At 40.9% G+C, this 18,731-nt stretch overlaps 1 protein-coding gene and 1 long non-coding RNA gene across 2 annotated transcripts in view; one reads left to right on the forward strand and one right to left on the reverse strand.

Annotated features, from left to right (window-relative positions):
* The window catches only part of WWOX (WW domain containing oxidoreductase), a 555,885-nt gene that overhangs the window by 249,585 nt on the left and 287,569 nt on the right, over positions 1 to 18,731 (reverse strand). The gene's annotated exons all lie outside the window — the stretch shown is intronic.
* On the forward strand, positions 1,224 to 12,547 carry LOC307222780. The gene is made up of 3 exons (XR_013841882.1): positions 1,224 to 1,340; positions 4,338 to 4,416; positions 12,489 to 12,547. It is a non-coding gene; the product is annotated as an uncharacterized lncRNA (long non-coding RNA).

The raw sequence follows: 18,731 nt of genomic DNA on the forward strand, positions 1-18,731 counted from the left end.
TATTGGCTAATGCCCTGCTGTTTCATAACTGACAACTTTCTCATAACTTTAAAAAAAATGCCATTCAGAGAGTCTGCCCTTGTATGTTCAGCATAATTATTTGGGAACTGCAAAACATTGACATTTTATAAATGGGATTGTCTAGATGGCTATATTTAGCCCTCAAAGACATCCCTTGGGAAGATTGATTCGGGGATGTCCAAAAGCAGGCACTGCCAAGTGCTCCAGTAAGCAGTACTGGGTGAAAAAGAAAACAAAGCCTAGTTACCCAATATGGGAAGAAGAAATCAATGTTTTGACATCTCAAGAACAGAGCTGTAAGCATCCTTTATATACCCAATCACTCTATTGGCATAAGTGTTTTTCTTCCCAGTGTCCAGGTAAGCGATCCTTAAATTTAGCATGAAAGCAACAAGGGTCTCACAAGTGTTCCAAAAATTAATATGAAGAGCACCTTGCTAAAAACAGCATTGGTGCAAACTGAGAGAAATAATAATAATACAGTGGTACCTCAGGTTAAGAACTTAATTCATTCCGGAGGTCCGTTCTTAACCTGAAACTGTTCTTAACCTGAGGTACCACTTTAGCTAATGGGGCCTCCTGCTACCGTTGCGCCGCCGCCGTCCAATTTCTGTTCTCATCCTGAAGCAAAGTTCTTAACCCGAGATACTATTTCTGGGTTAGTGGAGTCTGTAACCTGAAGCGCCTGTAACCTGAGGTACCACTGTAATAATATAAAAGGTGGGGAGGGAGTTGGAGGGTCACCTGTAAGGGTGATAGCAATAATCTAGAGACTTTGTGGATATGATTATCGTCCCTCTTTTTATTTCAATGCAACATACAAGAGCATAGTGTGATGCTTTATATCAGAGAAGACTTATTCACACATCTAACCCATTATCGTCCACTACTACAAGTGGATGTGTCTCTAGGGTCTCAAGCAGTTTATGTCATCTACATGCAGTTTCTGCCTGCTACATGATCCATCTAAGTCAGAGGTTCTCAAATTTATCTGGCCTACCGCACCCTTTTCAGGGTAAAAAATAAAAAATACTCAACACTCCCCAAAACATATACGGATGGTTTTTCAAAACAGGACGAGGAAGTGGACTAGGCTCCGGGATTAAAAATCCATGGGGCAGACCAAAGTGAAGTCTGCCAGCTCAGTCTGATCCACCCCGGGGTGGGGCCAACACTACAGCCAAATAGGCAGGCAAGCTGTGATTCACTTCCTGGGCCTGGGTGAAGCTGAAAAGCCTGGGAAAACCCCTTGCCTCCAGCATGACAACTGGATGCAGGGGAGGTGTTGTCACCATCCCGCAATGGCGCCCAACTTGGTGGTAAGTGTCATAACAGATGAAACATGTATGAACGGTTTTTCAAAATGTTATTCTCTTACTTATGCTTCCACCGCCCCCTGACTTTTATTCAATGCCTCCCAACTGCACCCGAGGCTACTCCCACCCCTCTGGATTATTCCAGCACCCGCCAGGGAGCAGTATCACTCACTTTGGGAAACACTGATCTAGAGCCATCATTACCATATTTTACCGTATTTTTCGCTTTATAAGACACACTTTTCCCCTCCTAAAAAGTAAGGGGAAAAAGTAAGGGGGAAAAGTAAGGGGGAAAAGTAAGGGCACGGGGAGCTAAGCCAGAACAGTGAGAGGGAGCACTGCGCAGCATTCCCTCTTGCTGTTCTAGCTTCTGGCTTAGCTCCCCGTGCCCTATGGAGGCTTCGTGCTGCTATCCCTGGCTTTTTTTTTTTTTTAATAATATTTTATTGAGATTTTTAAATACCAATGCAAAATTAGTAAACAATGTAACATATTTCATAACATAGTTTCATAACTTCTTTGGACTCCCTCACGTCTCCCACTCCCACTTACATCATTATAAATTTTTGCCAGCAATTTATCAACTTGTTTGCGTTCTTATGTCCCGCTCGTTTAAATATAATTAATAATTCTCCAAAAAATTTATATTTTCCTCAATCTCACTTATCATCCTAATTCCAACTATTTTAGTGGTGCTCAATTGTTTGTGATCTAGCATCCTTATTAACATTCAACCAAATTACAATATTTTTGTAGGTAAATCTTGAATTTCTTCCAATCTTCTTCAACCCTCTCCTCTCCCAGGTCTCGGATTCTGCCGGTCATCTCAGCCAGTTCCATATAGTCTATCAGTTGCATCTGCCATTCTTCCAGTGTGGGTAGATCTTGGGTTTTCCAATATTTAGCGATGAGTATCCTTGCTGCCGTTGTTGCATACAAGAAAAAAGTTCTGTCCTTCTTTATCACCCTCTGGCCGACAATACCCAGAAGAAAGGCCTCTGGTTTCTTAAGGAAGGTATACTTAAATACCTTTTTCAACTCATTATATATCATTTCCCAGAAAGCCTTCACTTTAGGGCACGTCCACCAGAGGTGAAAGAATGTTCCTTCATTTTCTTTACATTTCCAACATTTGTTATCAGACAGGTGGTATATTTTGGCAAGTTTAACTGGGGTCATGTACCATCTATATATCATTTTCATTACATTTTCCTTCAAAGCGTTACAAGCAGTGAAGTTCAACCCAGTGGTCCACAACCTTTCCCAGTCATCAAACATGATATTATACCCAATATCCTGTGCCCACTTTATCATAGCCGATTTAACCGTTTCGTCTTGTGTGTTCCATTTTAACAGCAAGTTATACATTCTTGAAAGTACCTTAGTCTTAGATTCTAACAGTTCTGTTTCCAATTTCGATTTCTCCACCTGGAACCCTAACTTTTTGTCATTTTTAAAAACTTCTTTAATCTGAGCGTAGTGTAACCAGTCTCGCACTTTATCCTTTAATTTCTCCAAACTCTGCAATTTCCAATTGTCTCCTTCTTTTTCTAGTATTTCCCAATATTTTGGCCATTTGGCCTCCATACTGGGTCTTTTTCGGGCCTTAGCTTCCAGAGGTGAAAGCCACCTTGGAGTTTTGTTTTCCAATAAGTCTTTATATTTTGTCCAGACATTAAACACTGCTTTTCTGACAATATGGTTCTTAAAGGCCTTATTGATCTTAACCTTGTCATACCATAAGTATGCATGCCAACCAAAAGCGTTATTGAAACCTTCCAAGTCCAATACGTCAGTGTGTTCGAGAAGTAGCCAATCTTTTAGCCAGCAGAAAGCTGTGGCTTCATAATACAACTTTAGGTCTGGCAGGGCAAAGCCCCCTCTTTCTTTCACATCCGTTATTATCTTAAACTTAATTCTGGGCTTTTTGCCCTGCCAGACAAACTTAGAGATGTCTCTCTGCCACTTCCGGAAGCACTCCGTCTTGTCCACAATCTGCAGTGTTTGAAACAAAAACAACATTTTTGGCAATACATTCATCTTAACAGCAGCAATTCGGCCTAACAAGGAAAGTTTCAATTTTGTCCAACTATCTAAGTCTCTCTTAATTTCTGACCAACATTTTTCATAGTTATCCTTAAATAGACTCAGATTTTTTGCTGTTATGTTTACCCCTAGGTACTTTACTTTTTTAACCACTTTTAATTCTGTCTCTCTCTGAAACCGTTCTGACTCTGTATCTGTCAAATTTTTTTCCAACACCTTAGTTTTCTGTTTGTTTAATTTAAAACCCGCCACCCGACCAAAGTCTTGAATCAATTGTAATACTCTTTTCGTACTAGATTCTGGCTCCTGCAGGGTCAAAACTAGGTCATCTGCAAAAGCTGCTATCCCTGGCTTTTGAAGGAGGTGGGGGAATCTCCCACCTCCCGCAAAAGCCTGCAAGCGCCACACACACGCTCCACACGACTCGTGAAAGGGAGCGCTGAGCAGAGCCTGGGATGCATACAGCTTCTGCTCAGCACTCCCTTAAAATAATATTATTATTTTTTGCATTCCCCCTCTAAAAACTGGGTGCGTCTTATGGAGCGAAAAATATGGTAATTTTGGTTGCCCAGTTAAAAGTCTGTTGAAGCCAGCCTTTTAATGATAAAAGCCTTTTATTTTGCCTTTTATCTGCTGCTTCATTGTTTTTGCTGCTTTAATGGCATTTTAATTTGATGCTGCTGGTTTTCACTGCAGGCTTGCATTTAATAACTTACCTGGTAGCCGTTGGTGAATGCAAGTTTCATTGAGGTGAGCAGAGAGGGTGAAGGAGGAGGGATGGACTGCCCTCGCCCTTTGTCTGGCAGCCCACTTAATTTTGCCCACAACCAGCATGAACGCTACTACCCCTTTAGGAGGCGGCATTTATGTATTTATTTAGCAGACTAGTAACTTTTGTGGCCTTATTTACAAGGCTGTTTTACTGTGTTTTCTGTTATTTATATTTCCTTACAGAAGCCATTCCGAGGACTTTTAAAAGTTGAACTGTAGGGTAGAAATATCTGAACAAGTAAATTAAAAGCACTTCAGAAAGGTAAGGCAAATTTTAAGTGAGGGTGCATTCTGGAACACCTTCCACTAGTTTCTCCCCTATTTTCTGACTCCCCCTCTTCAAAATAGAGGACAACGCATATGGTGGTCCTGTCATCGCACTTCAGCATTTTATCTCTAACACCTAAGTCTTCAAAATCAGCTCATAAAAATGCAAAGGATAAAACAGTACAGTTGTACCGTTAAGGAGATAACAGAAATTTTCCGACTCCCCTACGCCATGCCAGTCAGCAATCCCATTAATTTCAGAATATAGGTTCCTGCCGGAAATGGAAAATAAATAAATAAATATAAACAGATAACGGAATGTCGTATGGAAGAATTAGCAGGCTGCAATTCCACTTCCCTGCATTTTTGGAACACTTGAATCACATTACAGACTGAGCGATATTAATTAGGAACAGAGTTGAAGTAAAAACATTTTAAATAAATCGAGGGACTGGATGTAAAATCTGTCACTTTTTACATGGTCTATGATTCAAGGATTAATGGACCTTAAAAGAGCCATAAAACACCAAGGCCTCTGTTCTAGTTTAGTGAAATAAGAATGGTTTGATTTTGGCTTCAGTCTTCCAGCCTTAAATTCACTGCATATAACCTGCTACTGTAAACACTTTAAAGTAATTTGACATTGTGAGTCTAAGACATTGTTAATCCATTTCTCAGATGACCTTCATCTGTTTGCTGCATGCTGTTACTAGTATTCATAGGAAAACATAAGAAAACCAATATATATTTTTTGCTCCAGTGGCAGGGGGTGGCAGGGAGAAATTCTAAGCCATTCCTGGAAGGGAAGAATAAAATTTTGCTCTTAGAAGAAACACCTTCAATATGCTGTATACTAATAGTGAACTCAGTTTTCCTAGTGTGAGTCCTTATACAACTAGATTTGCACCATTTATTTATGCATTTAAGAGCATCTATAAATATTTTTAAAATCCCCATCAGTGTACATTATAAAAGCAATATATATTAGAAATAAAACAAGAATAAAACACAAAGCCAATATAAAAGTGAGTTTAGAAGAAAAAGATTAGGCAATTCAACTAAATGAATTCAGGGGTCGATCTTATGGGTCAGGGAAAGCCTGGGCAAAGAGATACGCCTTTATAAGATGTCTGAAGCATTCACATACAAAACGGTGGTATCAGCAGGCTTGGCAGGGATATTGGGGAGCAAAACCAAGAGGAGAAACCAAAACAACTGAACGTGCTATGTTGGTGGGGAGGGAGTTCCTACAATGGTGGGATAATTAACTTTTCAAAGATACTTTCAAAAAACTTGCAGTGAGTGTCATAGCTGACTGGGAATTTGAACCAGTGTTTCCACTGTCAAAGTTGCTACAATGCCACACAGTTCTTGACTTTGGAAAGCTTTCAAAGAAAGAGACAAAGAAACAAAGAGAAATTACTCACTGGTTAGATTACAGTCTAAAGATCAGTGGAATGGACAGTAAGCCTGGCACTGGAAGCCACTGTTTTCAAAGCTCTCTCTTTTCTTTCCCATCCTTTCTTTTCTTCTTCTTTTTCGCCATAGTTGATGCATTGTGGGGATTTTCCAATTGGTACAATTCCAGCAACTTTTGGACAAAGCCTACTGTGACCTTGGGGAAGCAGCTTGACCACTACCGGCTCTCTGCCAACCTGGCTGCATAATTGGGTCACAAACTCAAGCTTATTTAAATCAAACGTAGCATATGAGAGGAGTTCCCCCTCCCTCTTCTCCTGGTACATTAAGTATATAGTTATCTCCTTGCCTATTTTCAGGTATATACGACTCCTGTCACACCGGCTGTAAACTTTAATGTAAGCTTCAATGTGCCAATCGAACTGAAAATTGATTCAAGAGTTCTTTTGGACTGAGCTTTCTTCCAAATGTTTCCCTGATCCTAATTATTTTCCAGCATTTGGGAGCATAAATTAATGCTGCATCACCTAGCAGAAGGGAAGGGGCAAAAGGGAACACTTGAGGAGGGAAAACACCACAAATTTTATAAGCAAAGTGAGCAGGATTTTAATTTTGCTGCCAGAATTTATTTTGCAAAGGATAGAAATATAGGAAAATTGATTTGCTTGCAACCATTAAAGCACCTGTAATTCACAATGCAACACAATTTAGTTCCCGATTACACTCACACAAAAAGGACATTAAAGCTTTGTTACAAGAAGCAGCAGTAGCACAGGAGACAGGTTTAAAAGTAATTTAGTACTGCAAAGACTCTTCCCCTGCCCTTATCAAGGTAACTTTTGCTATAAACACCACTTTAAAATTATCACATAAAAAACTATCAAGCACTAAATGAGAAAAAAAAACAGAATTTGAAAAGGATAGTTAAATTTATGAAGCAATTCTGCGCTGCTCAAAGCGTGTTGCTTGGCATGTAAGCAAATGTGAGGCTGTGTATTTGACATGCAAGTGAGCTTGCCTTCATGGTAGTAAAAGTCAGAAGGAGGAGAGGGGATGGGGGTGTCATCAATAAGGGATGTCTAATTAAAGACATATGTAGAACACATGTATGCTGAGACTTCCGCTTGTTTGCATGACTAAATCAAAAGTCTTTCTTTCTCTCTCCCTCTTTCATTCCTCCTCCTTTTGGCTCAGTGCCTCTATTTTTCCCCTCTTTTTTTGCCACCTCCAAGAGCTGTTAATTTTGTTCACTGCTGAGCAAAAGTCAAAGTCAGAGTCTAAACAGCTTGTAATGAGTTTTCAATGGCCCATCTCGCTGAAATTGAGGGCAAAGGAGCAGCAGACTTAGACACTGTCAGCCCTCTGAATTTATTATTGAGGGTACATAGGGTTCTATGGAGAATAGGAAGAGGAGGGCTGGGGATCTATTAGGCTTTTTTTATGCTAAGCACCTGCAACAAGATTGTTTTACTCCTTTAGGTACCTTGACACAACAGATAAACACACAAAAAATCAAATGTGGTGTACTTTAGTTAAGAGAGTACTTTGAAATTGGTGGCACAATGAAAGACAACGATTCAGTTATCAGAACTATGGGCATAAAGCAGGCTGCTTCCTGCAAAACAAATGCTGCCTTCCCCAGATGTGTGTCAAACAAATCCAACCCTTTCATAAAAAAGGTGCAAGCTTGAACTTCCAGCTGAGGCAATCAAAACTTTTAAATAAATACATAGAATAAAATGCATGTTGTACAAGCAGGAGCTTTATTCCCTATGTACCAGGGATCATGCATATGCTGGAGAGAAGCTTCCCAGGGACACTCATTGACTCTTTTCATATCTGAAAAGAGTATATTTCAATTGATAAACGTTAAACTTTGTTTCTGCTAAAGATTTGGGCAGCCTTTAGCAATAAACCCATTCACCTGCATTCTATTGGACCGTCTTAAACAGAAATTTCCAACTAAGATTTGCCCTCCACTTTTCTTTTAGTGCAATCCAGAGTAAAAACTATTTAAAGGGGGGGGGGAACTATTTAGAACAACTCTCCCAATTCTTAATATGTTTTAGATTCTGTCTACCAGCACCTTGGTGACTGTGAAATGCATGTTTTTGGGTTTAATTAGCCCTGTTTTCAAAGGTCTAACATGGGATTCACAATCAGTGGTCTTTAAAGAACAAAGAAAAGTGGTCAAGCCTTAACAGGGCAAGGGATGAAAGGCACCCTCAACAAAATAATTGTTGTACAATTATTATTATTATTATTAATAATAATTATTAAAATAATTATTATGTAATTATGAAATAAGCTGGGGAAGCAGTATTTTTGCAAGACCTCATAATGTGGTAATATATGACTGGGTAATGTAGAAAAGACACATTTAGCTAACCGAATACAGGCTTACAGGCTCTGTCCCAGCTTCTGCCAACCTAGCAGTTCGAAAGCACACCAGTGCAAGTAGATAAATAGGTACCGCTGCAGCGGGAAGGTAAATGGTGTTTCTGTGTGCTCTGGTTTCCGTCATGGAGTTCATTGCACCAGAAGCAGTTGAGTCCTGCTGGCCACATGACTTGAAAAGCTGTCTGTGGACAAACGCCGGCTCCCTCAGCCTGAAAGTGAGATGAGCACAACAACCCCATAGTCGCCTTTGACTGGACTTAACCGTCCAGGGGTCCTTTATCCTTTTTACCTTACCTTACAGTCAAAAGAGAAGAGAGGAGAGAGAAACAACATTTGCTCTCCAGTAGGATTATAGTCATATTACAAAATCCATAATGAAACAAACCAAGAAAACTTGGGCTTCTTTGGAGGAATATGTGGGCTATAAATCTAATAAATAAATAATAATAAATAACAATTGTGTGTTCTATATGTAAAGACTAGGCGCGCCAACTCTAGGGAGCCGAGGTATCTTCGCCCCCCCTCTATATTTGTTGGAAACAGGCTGGGTCCCCTCAATGTTGAGGGGGCCTGATGCATGTCACACACAAGTGATGTCACACACGTTGCACATTACACATTGCAGCTTCAACGGCCGGCTCCTCTTGGCCTCCTATTGTGAGCTATCTTGAGGATCATTCGAACATCAAAGAAATAAACTGCACCAGTTAATAGGAAGTTGTTTACATTGGCATACGGACTAATAGTTAAGCAGCCTAATATTACAATCTCTGGATACTTTCAAAATGTCTATCTACATAACCATGGAAATATACAAACGGGTAGGAAATGTTTGTTTTCCCTTCCCAAATCACAACAAACACACTGTTTCAGGGACTTTTCATATCACTTAAATTTTAGGGCGAGTAAAATGGCAGAAATTGGCAAGACTTCAACTTTCTGACAATTAGTGATGTACTAAGTTTCCTTTCATTACTTTATGTCTCTTTGTATCTTGTGGTCATTCAGTGTGAATTGAACAAAATACAGATTCTAAGTATCTGTTGAAATGGCAGCATCAAAGGATAGAAATCACAAACTTTTGCCAATGAAACAAAACAGAGGAATGGGAGTGACTAAAGAAGGAAAAGAGGGGCTAAGCATGCTTTCTCTCTTTGCCTTCAGTGAATAAAGAATTGTATGTGGAACACAGGAAGCTCCCTTATACCAAGTCAGCTCTCCTGGAAGTGGCTATCCAGGGGTTCAAGCAAGGATTTTTCCAGCCCTGCCTGAACCTGAGACCTTCCGTAGGCGTATCTGTCATGATTCTTGAGAGCAGAAGAAGCAGAAAGGCCTACAAAAATCATTCAAGCCTGCTAACTGTTGACAGCAAACTGCTAAGTCACTGTGACTTGTGCCTCGTCTTGAGTGATGACTCATTCTCCCTATATAATGTAGCCAGCCTCTCTGTGGGCCCGTGTGTGTGTGTTTGTGTGTCTCTGTCTGTCTCTGTGTGTGTCTAAGCCAGTGTGTGTGTTGTGTTGTTGCAGACAGGGTGACTCCAGGACTCTACTAAATCAGTAACTAAGACTGCATAGCTGTCAACGTTTCCCTTTTTTAAAGGGAATATTCCGAATAGGATTCCTTGCAAGAAAAGGGAAAAGTCGACAGCTATTCTAAGACTGTGGCCCTGTGAAGAGTCAGATAGCTGCTATGAACACTCTGTTTATGCTCTTTAACTATGCTGTTTATGAACAACTTTGTTTCCTCAACTAAAAGTTTTATTCTGTTAATGAAGAAGAGTCTGTGTTGATTAATTTACCGCTGCACAACAATATCAGATGCTCTGCTACTATGGCCCTTCCCCTATGTCCCCTCAATAATAATGTTGTGCTCTAAATGTTGTTGAGGCTGCTAGTATTTCTGGGAAGCAGTTCTGTTGCTCCTGTGCTCCAAATAAACAATACTGACTGAACCAAATAGGAACAGTTTTAAAAGTGTTATAGCAATGTCTGCTGATTCAGGTCAAGGGTCTCATCTAGTTCAGCAACAACAACCAAATACTTATGTGAAGTCTGCAGCATGGCATGTATTTTATCTTCCACCAGCAAACTTTAGATTTTAGATTTCCAGTACATTTCTGCTTGTGCTAGACTTGCTTACCACCCACAGCAATTATTGGGCTCCAACTACCAACCCTGGATGAGATCTTCACGTCTCGCAGCTTGAAGAAGTCACACAATATCCTGAGAGATCCCACCCATCCTGCTCACAACCTCTTTGAACTGTTGCCTTCGGGCAGAAGATATAGGACAATGAAAACACGAACCACACGCCTTCTGAATAGTTTCTATCCAAGTGCTCTGATTGCACTAAACAATGAGCTCAGGGCCAGTTGTAAGAAATAGCAAGCAGTGAGTAGTAAGGAATGAGATAGGTTTTAGGTTATGCTATGCTTCTAATAGGTTGTGTTATATTCTGGATTATGTATGTTTTAATAGATTATGTCTGAATAGGATGAGAGTGTTGGAGATACGTGCAAATGTGTATGTGAATCCGGTCTTGGGTGTTTGATTTTCGTTGTTGTGTATACTGTGTATATACGGACAATGACAATAAATTTATCTAAATCTAAATCTAAATCTAAATCTATCAGTGCACACAAGTTTAAGATTACATTTGCAAACAGAAACAGCATATAATAAATACCTCCACAATTTAAAAATAAAATAATAAATCTGACCTATGCTTCCCAAGGTGTGTATGTGCGTACACATGCACACACAACCACAGGAATTTAAATGAAAAGAGGTTTACAAAAAATATACCTGCCAGTTGTTAAAGATAGTTAAATACACATCCTAGAAGTGATTAAACTCTAATTTTGTACAAATAAATTCCACATATGGTTTAAAGGCACTATAGATTCCACACAAACATATCCTGTAACAACCTGTAATGGATGATGGATGAGTTTTTCAAAACCCATTTCCTGAACAAGGATACTTTCTACATATTTCACACCATTGGCTGAATGATTGTTGTAGTGAAGTACTGTAAACAAACCCACCCACTCCACTCAACTGTTATTGGAGTTTGGATAAAAATAATGTATATCTTGTGTTACCATGTATACCAGGTATCATGCATTCAATGAGTAGGAGAAGCAAAAGCTAATAATTTATGAGTAAATAACTACAGTGGTACCGCAGGTTACAGACGCTTATGGTTATGTGCTCTCGGGTTGTGCACCGCGCCGAACCTTGCGCACATGCGCAGAACACCAAATCGCAACCTGCGCATGCCCAGACACGGCGCTGCGGGTTGCGAACGCTGCAGGTTGCGAACATGCCTCCCGCATGGATCATGTTCGCAACCTGAGGTTCCACTATAGTGGGATCTAATGTAACAAAGGTCATGTTTGGGCTATGGATATTTATTTATTTAAAAGCATTTTTGTCTGCCACTTTAGCCAAACTAGGCCCCTAGGTCAGCCTGTAAATATCAATGAAAGGCAGTCCCTACCACTCAGACTTAAAATAAAAAGACACAAAAAGACAAGGGATGGAGAGGTGGGGAAGAGAAGCAAACTCGGGTACTGATGGGGCTGGTCTTCCAACAAACTGGATGGAGAGGACGTATAGTCTTCTCTCTCTTTCACTGATGAAATAGCAGCCTGGTTCAGCCAATAATTTAAACCAGATGGTTGAGATGAGCTGTAACAAGCCTCAGGCTTGCACACACCCTTCCCCTCCCTCCTGTGGATGAAACAAAGAGGCCATAGCTTCGACTTTTGAAATAACAACATAGTTTCTTGTTAAGAATGAACTTGGGAAATGATGCCTTAAACTAACTCTTGTTAGCTAAAGCCAAGATCAAACCACATTTTGATCCTTGTTTGTTTTAAGCTTCAATAATAAGTTTAAACCATAGTTCCCCAACTTCATCTATAACAGGGAACTGAGGTTTAGTCAAAAGCAGAAGCTTCTTGCTTCTTCAGAAAAGTGAAGTGGGGATGGGGAGCACATGAAGCTGTGACTTAGATTTCTTTGCGCTCTAACCCCAATTAGCCCTCGGAGCTGAGGTTAATGGTCAGGAATTATGGGAGCTGAAGTCCAACATATCCTCCAACCCTGGTTTAGATGATGCTCTGAACCAGGTTGTAGATTCAATCCCCTTTCAACCAAAACCACTGAGTGCCCTTTAAGAAATTATGATTTCTTAGCTTCATTCACTAGATGATCATTGTTTTTTGTCTCACTTTAATAGATTCGTGGAGGGAACAAAACAAGGATTGCAAAATACATTGGATTTTAAAAGTATAAGAGAACTACAAAAGATCAATGGATAACTCCTGGTTATCAATGTTCTATTGTTCATTTTATGATAGAAGATTGATTGATTTGACTGTGTGCAATGTTCTGTGCTTTTAAGTTTTTACTTTGTTGTCACTAAATATTTCTTTTAAGAGATAAAAAGATCCTCCATTCTGGTAAATGATTGTGCTGTTGCTTTCTAATAAAGACAATGAAAGAAAGAAAAATTGCTGAGCTCCAAGAAGAACTGTAGTTAATCCACACAATTTTTATACAGTTATTGTGACAAAATGGATTGAACAGGTACTGTGGATACAGGAATACATAAATGAAATGCATCCCACTGGAAAAGCTTTTTACTCACATTGTCATTTACAGCTCCTGAATTAATAGACCAAGAAAGGCACCAGAGGCACCAACAAAATGCAGTAAAACCATTGGCAGCCAGTGGTGTCTCAAAGTTTAATTCCCCGGGGGAGAAAAGGACACTGCCTAATCTGTATTCAGTCCTGACATTGTCCACATCTGATATGGAACATTAGCTACTAACTCTCTCAATAGACTAGTGTCCTTCAGTTTATATTACTTTATGTTAATAGTAGAAAAATTACACACAACATCATTTATCATTGTTATACTGCACTATACATCCCATAGCTTATTTTAATATATCTATTTACTCCTAGGATATGGAGAATCTTTTTTAAAAAATTGTGTTTCAAGACAAACCTGTAAAGAGTCATTGCAAGTACCTTTAAGCATACACACACATTCCTACATCCATGTTAAAAACAATCTGTAAGGAACTGTATGTTGAAATCTTAGTGACTTTCTTTGGTTAGAAAAGACTTCCACCCTCCTTTCTTCTTTTTTTTTTCTTTCTTTTCTTTTTTCTTCTCCCCCTAATGCCTCAACAAATGAAATGGATTTGTAAAAATGTTACACGGGGGGGGGGGGGGGAAATACGAGGCATTACACTTACACTGTAAAACAAGAAAACCCTTAATAAAATATATTTTTAAAAAAAAGAAAAAAGAAAAGACTGTATTGTGCTATGTTACAAATCCTTGCAAAACATGGAGTGTAACTAGGGCTCTTGGCAGAGCCCACTGATGGAGTGGTAGCCCATGTTAGAGTAGACCCACCGAAATTAGAGGACATGAGTAACTTAATTTAAGCGGAATAATTTAATGTGGAGTGGGAATTGTTTGTTACTGCAATTGTTAAGTAGTTGAGCAGTTAGAAATCCTTGGTGATTTACTGCAATTCTACCGGTTGATCTAGAACTACCTTCTGCCCACCACTCCCAGAAAGCTGCGTTACACAAGATTGTAGTTACCAGCTCCAGGGGGCTGAGGCTCTTTGGGCCCCCTCAAAATATTTTTGAGGGGGCTTCCCCCTCCCATTGTTGAGGCTGTATGCAGAGCTGGACGCTGAGCAATGTCAGGACATCATGCAATGACACACACACAATGTCAGGAGATCATGCAACATCAGGATGACGCAACATCACATTCAGAATATGGCGCCTCTGCAGCAGATGAAACTATCCATCTAGCCAAGTATTATCTACTAATACTGGCAGCAGTTTTCCAGGGTGTTAGGCAAAGGTCTTTCCCATCACTTGCTAACTTAAACTTGTAACTAGAGATGCTGTGGATTGAACCTAGAACCTTCTGAAGTAAAAGCACTTGCTCTACCACTGAGCTGTTATCCCTTTCTATATGAAAAAATAAATTGATCCTGTCCCACACCACAGCTCCCACCATTCTGCAACAGAAATGACCAGTCCTAGTGCTAAGTGACATAGGCTCTAAAAGTAAAGAATAGGAGTTTACTTGAATGTAGGTTGTATTCCTCGAATTCCCTTGATTATATTCTCCTGGAATGAGGTCATTCAATTCTGTAACACTGCAAGATTTAAATGGCTTGTTTACAGCTATGTTCAGTCTGAATCTAGGAGGACCATTTTTTGTCCATTAAAAACCACATATGCAAGAATCTTAGGAACACATCTATAAGATTTGGCATGGGCATTCCAAAGCACAGTCCATTCAGGCATGTTTAAGTTGGGGAAAGGCTTTGCCATAATTTTAGTTACTTTAACATCTCAGCAGCTGGAAAATGGCTTCATTTGGAAATGATTTTGCAGATCATTAGTCCACAATGATTAAATGAAGTGGCATACTAACATAAGAAAATAAGCCAATGTGCATTTTACTGTTTAAACATTTTTACTCACTATTCTCCTCAAAGGCAAAATTCCAAATTTCTCCCTTTTTACATACTGTTCAATAACTAATAAAAGTAAAATTAAAAGCAGTATAAATATCCACCTCCTAGTCCTAAGTTGCTATTGAGTATGAACAAGCTGGCCCAGGCTTTGAACACTACAACATGGAAAAAAGTGGGAAAGGGTAGGCTTCTGGAGAAAAACACAAGCAAACTTTATTATTTGTGCATGTGTGTGTGTGTGTGTGTAATTGGTTTCATGGACTTACATGACCAAACCATTTGTCTAGCACAGTATTGTCTACTTTTATTGGCAATGGCTATCTGGGTCTCCCATTACCTACTATCTGACCCACTGAGTGGAGATGGTAGGGATTTAATTTTGATCTTTAGCATGCAAAGCAAGGACAATAATGATAAGTGATGCCCCTTTCCATTTATCTGTTGCCTTTCAACCAGGGGTGGACCTTGGTAATATTATGCCCTGTGCAAATCCAAAAATTGACATGCACAAGCCTTCCCTATGCTTGGCAAAGCAAGGCGCCCGTGGGGTGAAGGCATAAGGCTATGGCAGAGTGCCCTCCCATCTCCTTCCCAAAGCCAGGCAAGTGCCAACTGCATTTTGAGGAAAGGAGGACTCTAGGACGGTGTCAGTGCCTCATGGGGAAGGTGCTTGGAACCCGGTGTGATGGAATTGGTCATGCTGTCCTAAATCTGCCTCTGTTTCTATCAACAATTTCAAGGCAATGTTATCCCTTATTTTTCCCTCTCTGAGCAAAGCTGTGAGGTGAATTAGTCTGAGAGAATAAATCTCTTCAGGCATTCAGTTTGGAGCTGTGAATGAGCAAGTGGGAATGTATGGGGTGAGCCCTGCCACCACTGTGATGCTTTGTGTGCCAGGCACATTTACCAGCCAATGGATAGTCAGTGTTAATCTGAAGAGGGCAGCCTTACTTGTCCATAAACTTTTCACTGGAGGGACAAGAGTGTGGGTCACACAGGGATTCTGTTCTCGTTGGAAATCTTATACACGAGTAAGGCAGCCCCCTCAGACAACCAGTCACCTTAAACTGGACTTGTGGTAACATCGAGGAGACAAAGCTTGCCCAGCATGTTCTTCCTTGCCCTTTTGTATGCTCAACCTGAATGCCAGAGGATACCTACGGAGGCTGGCCCATGGACTCAAAGAGCTGACTGCGGATTTGAACCTGGGGAGCCAGTGCTTTGCCTGCCATTGTTGGGTGTATTATGAGTGGAGATGGATTCAATTAACTTTTGCTTTTAACAATTTTAAATACACTCAAGTGGTTGTGAAAAATTCCCGTAAACCAAACAGAAATACCTCTTGGAATAATTCATGAGTAGTAAAATATTTACTAACTCAAACTCGGGATCACCTCCCTTCTCCTCCGGCAAACTATGTCTGATTGCAGAACAAATCCAAAGAGAAAGGTGGAAATCCAGCTCAGACATGAAACCTACATTTCCCCCTCCAGTCCAAATACTTCAGAGTGGCAGTGGACTTCTGTGTTGTGACAGCAAGTGGCAAAACTTATAAATGCCACAGAGACACCTTTGGTTTAAGAAACAGTAAAGAAAAAGCCCTCAGAGAAGTTTGGAACTGGATTTTTTTTGGTAACAACTACAGACATTTAAGGGACGAAGAAGTGCCCTCAGCAGCACAGTGATAGCACACAGCCTACGACAGGTTCCAGAGTAGCATCAGCTTTTTACTCTTTAGCCCAATGTACTCCTGTAAGATTTTTGCGGTGAACTTTGGAGCTGCCCAGCTGTTGCTTAGGCAGATGAGGTTTATACATGTCTGGAGAGGAACTTGAGCCCACCTGTGACATAAAGCCAAACATATTGCATTAAATATGTGTCTCCTCATCTGTCCCCTGAGAAATCTCTATGTGGGACAAGAAGCTACAGTTAGAACTGGATATGGAACAACTGATTGGTTCAAAATTGGGAAAGGAGTAAGGCAAGGCTGTATATTGTCTCCCTGCTTATTTAACTTATATGCAGAATTCATCATGCGAAAGGCTGGGCTAGATGAATCCCTAGCCGGAATTAAGATTGCCGGAAGAAATATCAACAACCTCAGATATGCAGATGACACAACCTTGATGGCAGAAAGTGAGGAGGAATTAAAGAAGCTTTTAATGAGGGTGAAAGAGGAGAGCGCAAAATATGGTCTGAAGCTCAACATCAAAAAAACGAAGATCATGGCCACTGGTCCCATCACCTCCTGGCAAATAGAAGGGGAAGAAATGGAGGCAGTGAGAGATTTTACTTTCTTGGGCTCCATGATCACTGCAGATGGTGACAGCAGTCACGAATTTAAAAGACGCCTGCTTCTTGGGAGAAAGGCGATGGCAAACCTAGACAGCATCTTGAGAAGTAGAGACATCACCTTGCCAACAAAGGTCCGTATAGTAAAAGCTATGGTTTTCCCAGTAGTGATGTATGGAAGTGAGAGCTGGACCATAAAGAAGGCTGATCGCCGAAGAATTGATGCTTTTGAATTATGGTGCTGGAGGAGACTCCTGAGAGTCCCATGGACTGCAAGAAGATCAAACACATCCATTCTTAAGGAAATCAGCCCTGAGTGCTCACTGGAAGGACAGATCATGAAGCTGAGGCTCCAATACTTTGGCCACCTCATGAGAAGAGAAGATTCCCTGGAAAAGACCCTGATGTTGGGAAAGATGGAGGGCACAAGGAGAAGGGAACGACAGAGGAGGAGATCGTTGGACAGTGTTCTCGAAGCTACCAGCATGAGTTTGACCAAACTGCGGGAGGTAGTGGAAGACAGAAGTGCCTGGAATGCTGTGGTCCATGGGGTCACAAAGAGTTGGACACGACTAAATGACTAAACAACAACAACATTGCATTAAGAGTGTGTGTGTGTGTGTGTGTGTGTGTGTGTGTGTGTGTAAAATAATATTACCGTACACAGCACCACAATCTCCATCAGCAGTGTGAGATTCCAGGGGTTGTAGGCCTGCTTACCAGGATCCACGTTCCCTGTTAGAGCAAAGAGGCACAACAGAGCCTGTGGTGTCTTTATGATATACAGTGGTACCTCGGGTTAAGTAGTTAATTCGTTCCGGAGGTCCGTTCTTAATCTGAAACTGTTCTTAACCTGAAGCACCACTTTAGCTAATGGGGCCTCCCGCTGCTGCCGCACCGCCGGAGCACGATTTCTGTTCTCATCCTGAAGCAAAGTTCTTAACCCGAGGTACTATTTCTGGGTTAGCGGAGTCTGTAACCTGAAGCGTCTGTAACCTGAAGCGTATGTAACCCGAGGTACCACTGTATGGTTTTATTTACACATATACAGTGTGACCTCTGTATCCGTTCCGGAGGCCCGTTCGCAACATGAAAAGCCCGCAACCTGAAGCACCATATCTGTGCAGGTGCGTGGTGCGATTTGGTGCTTGTGCGCATGCACGATCTAGCGCTACTGCGCATGCGGCGAAACCCGGAAGTAACCCTTTCCGGTACTTCCGGGTCGCCATGGGGTGCAACCTGAAAAAACGTAACATGAAGCAAACATAACATGAGGTATTACTGTATACAAGATGGGAAGGTAGCCTATCTAGGAGAAGAAAAACTCTGATCCTAGACCTCTGCTGCCTTGCAGGTGCAGGAAAGGCTAAGGAGTAAACTCTACACAAATCTGGAGTGGAGTACCTAAGACAGCTGGACAACAACTCCTGCAGCCAAACTGGTAACAAACATATTGCTCTGCTTTCCTTTGGACCACATCACGGAGGCTGAGAGGAAGGTCTTGTCATCTGGGCAGCCCAGGACCTTTGTACTGTACACAGTGCTCAGGCTTGTGCCTCAGAGTGGTCACTTCACTGCTGCTAATGCAGCAGTTTGACTTCACCCCTGGAGACACACTGTCTCCCAACACAGATGGATGCCAACAACAACACACCTGCACCTAGATGGA

This window comes from Podarcis cretensis (assembly GCF_951804945.1).
Source record: "Podarcis cretensis genome assembly, chromosome: 8".
Lineage (NCBI taxonomy): Eukaryota > Metazoa > Chordata > Lepidosauria > Squamata > Lacertidae > Podarcis > Podarcis cretensis.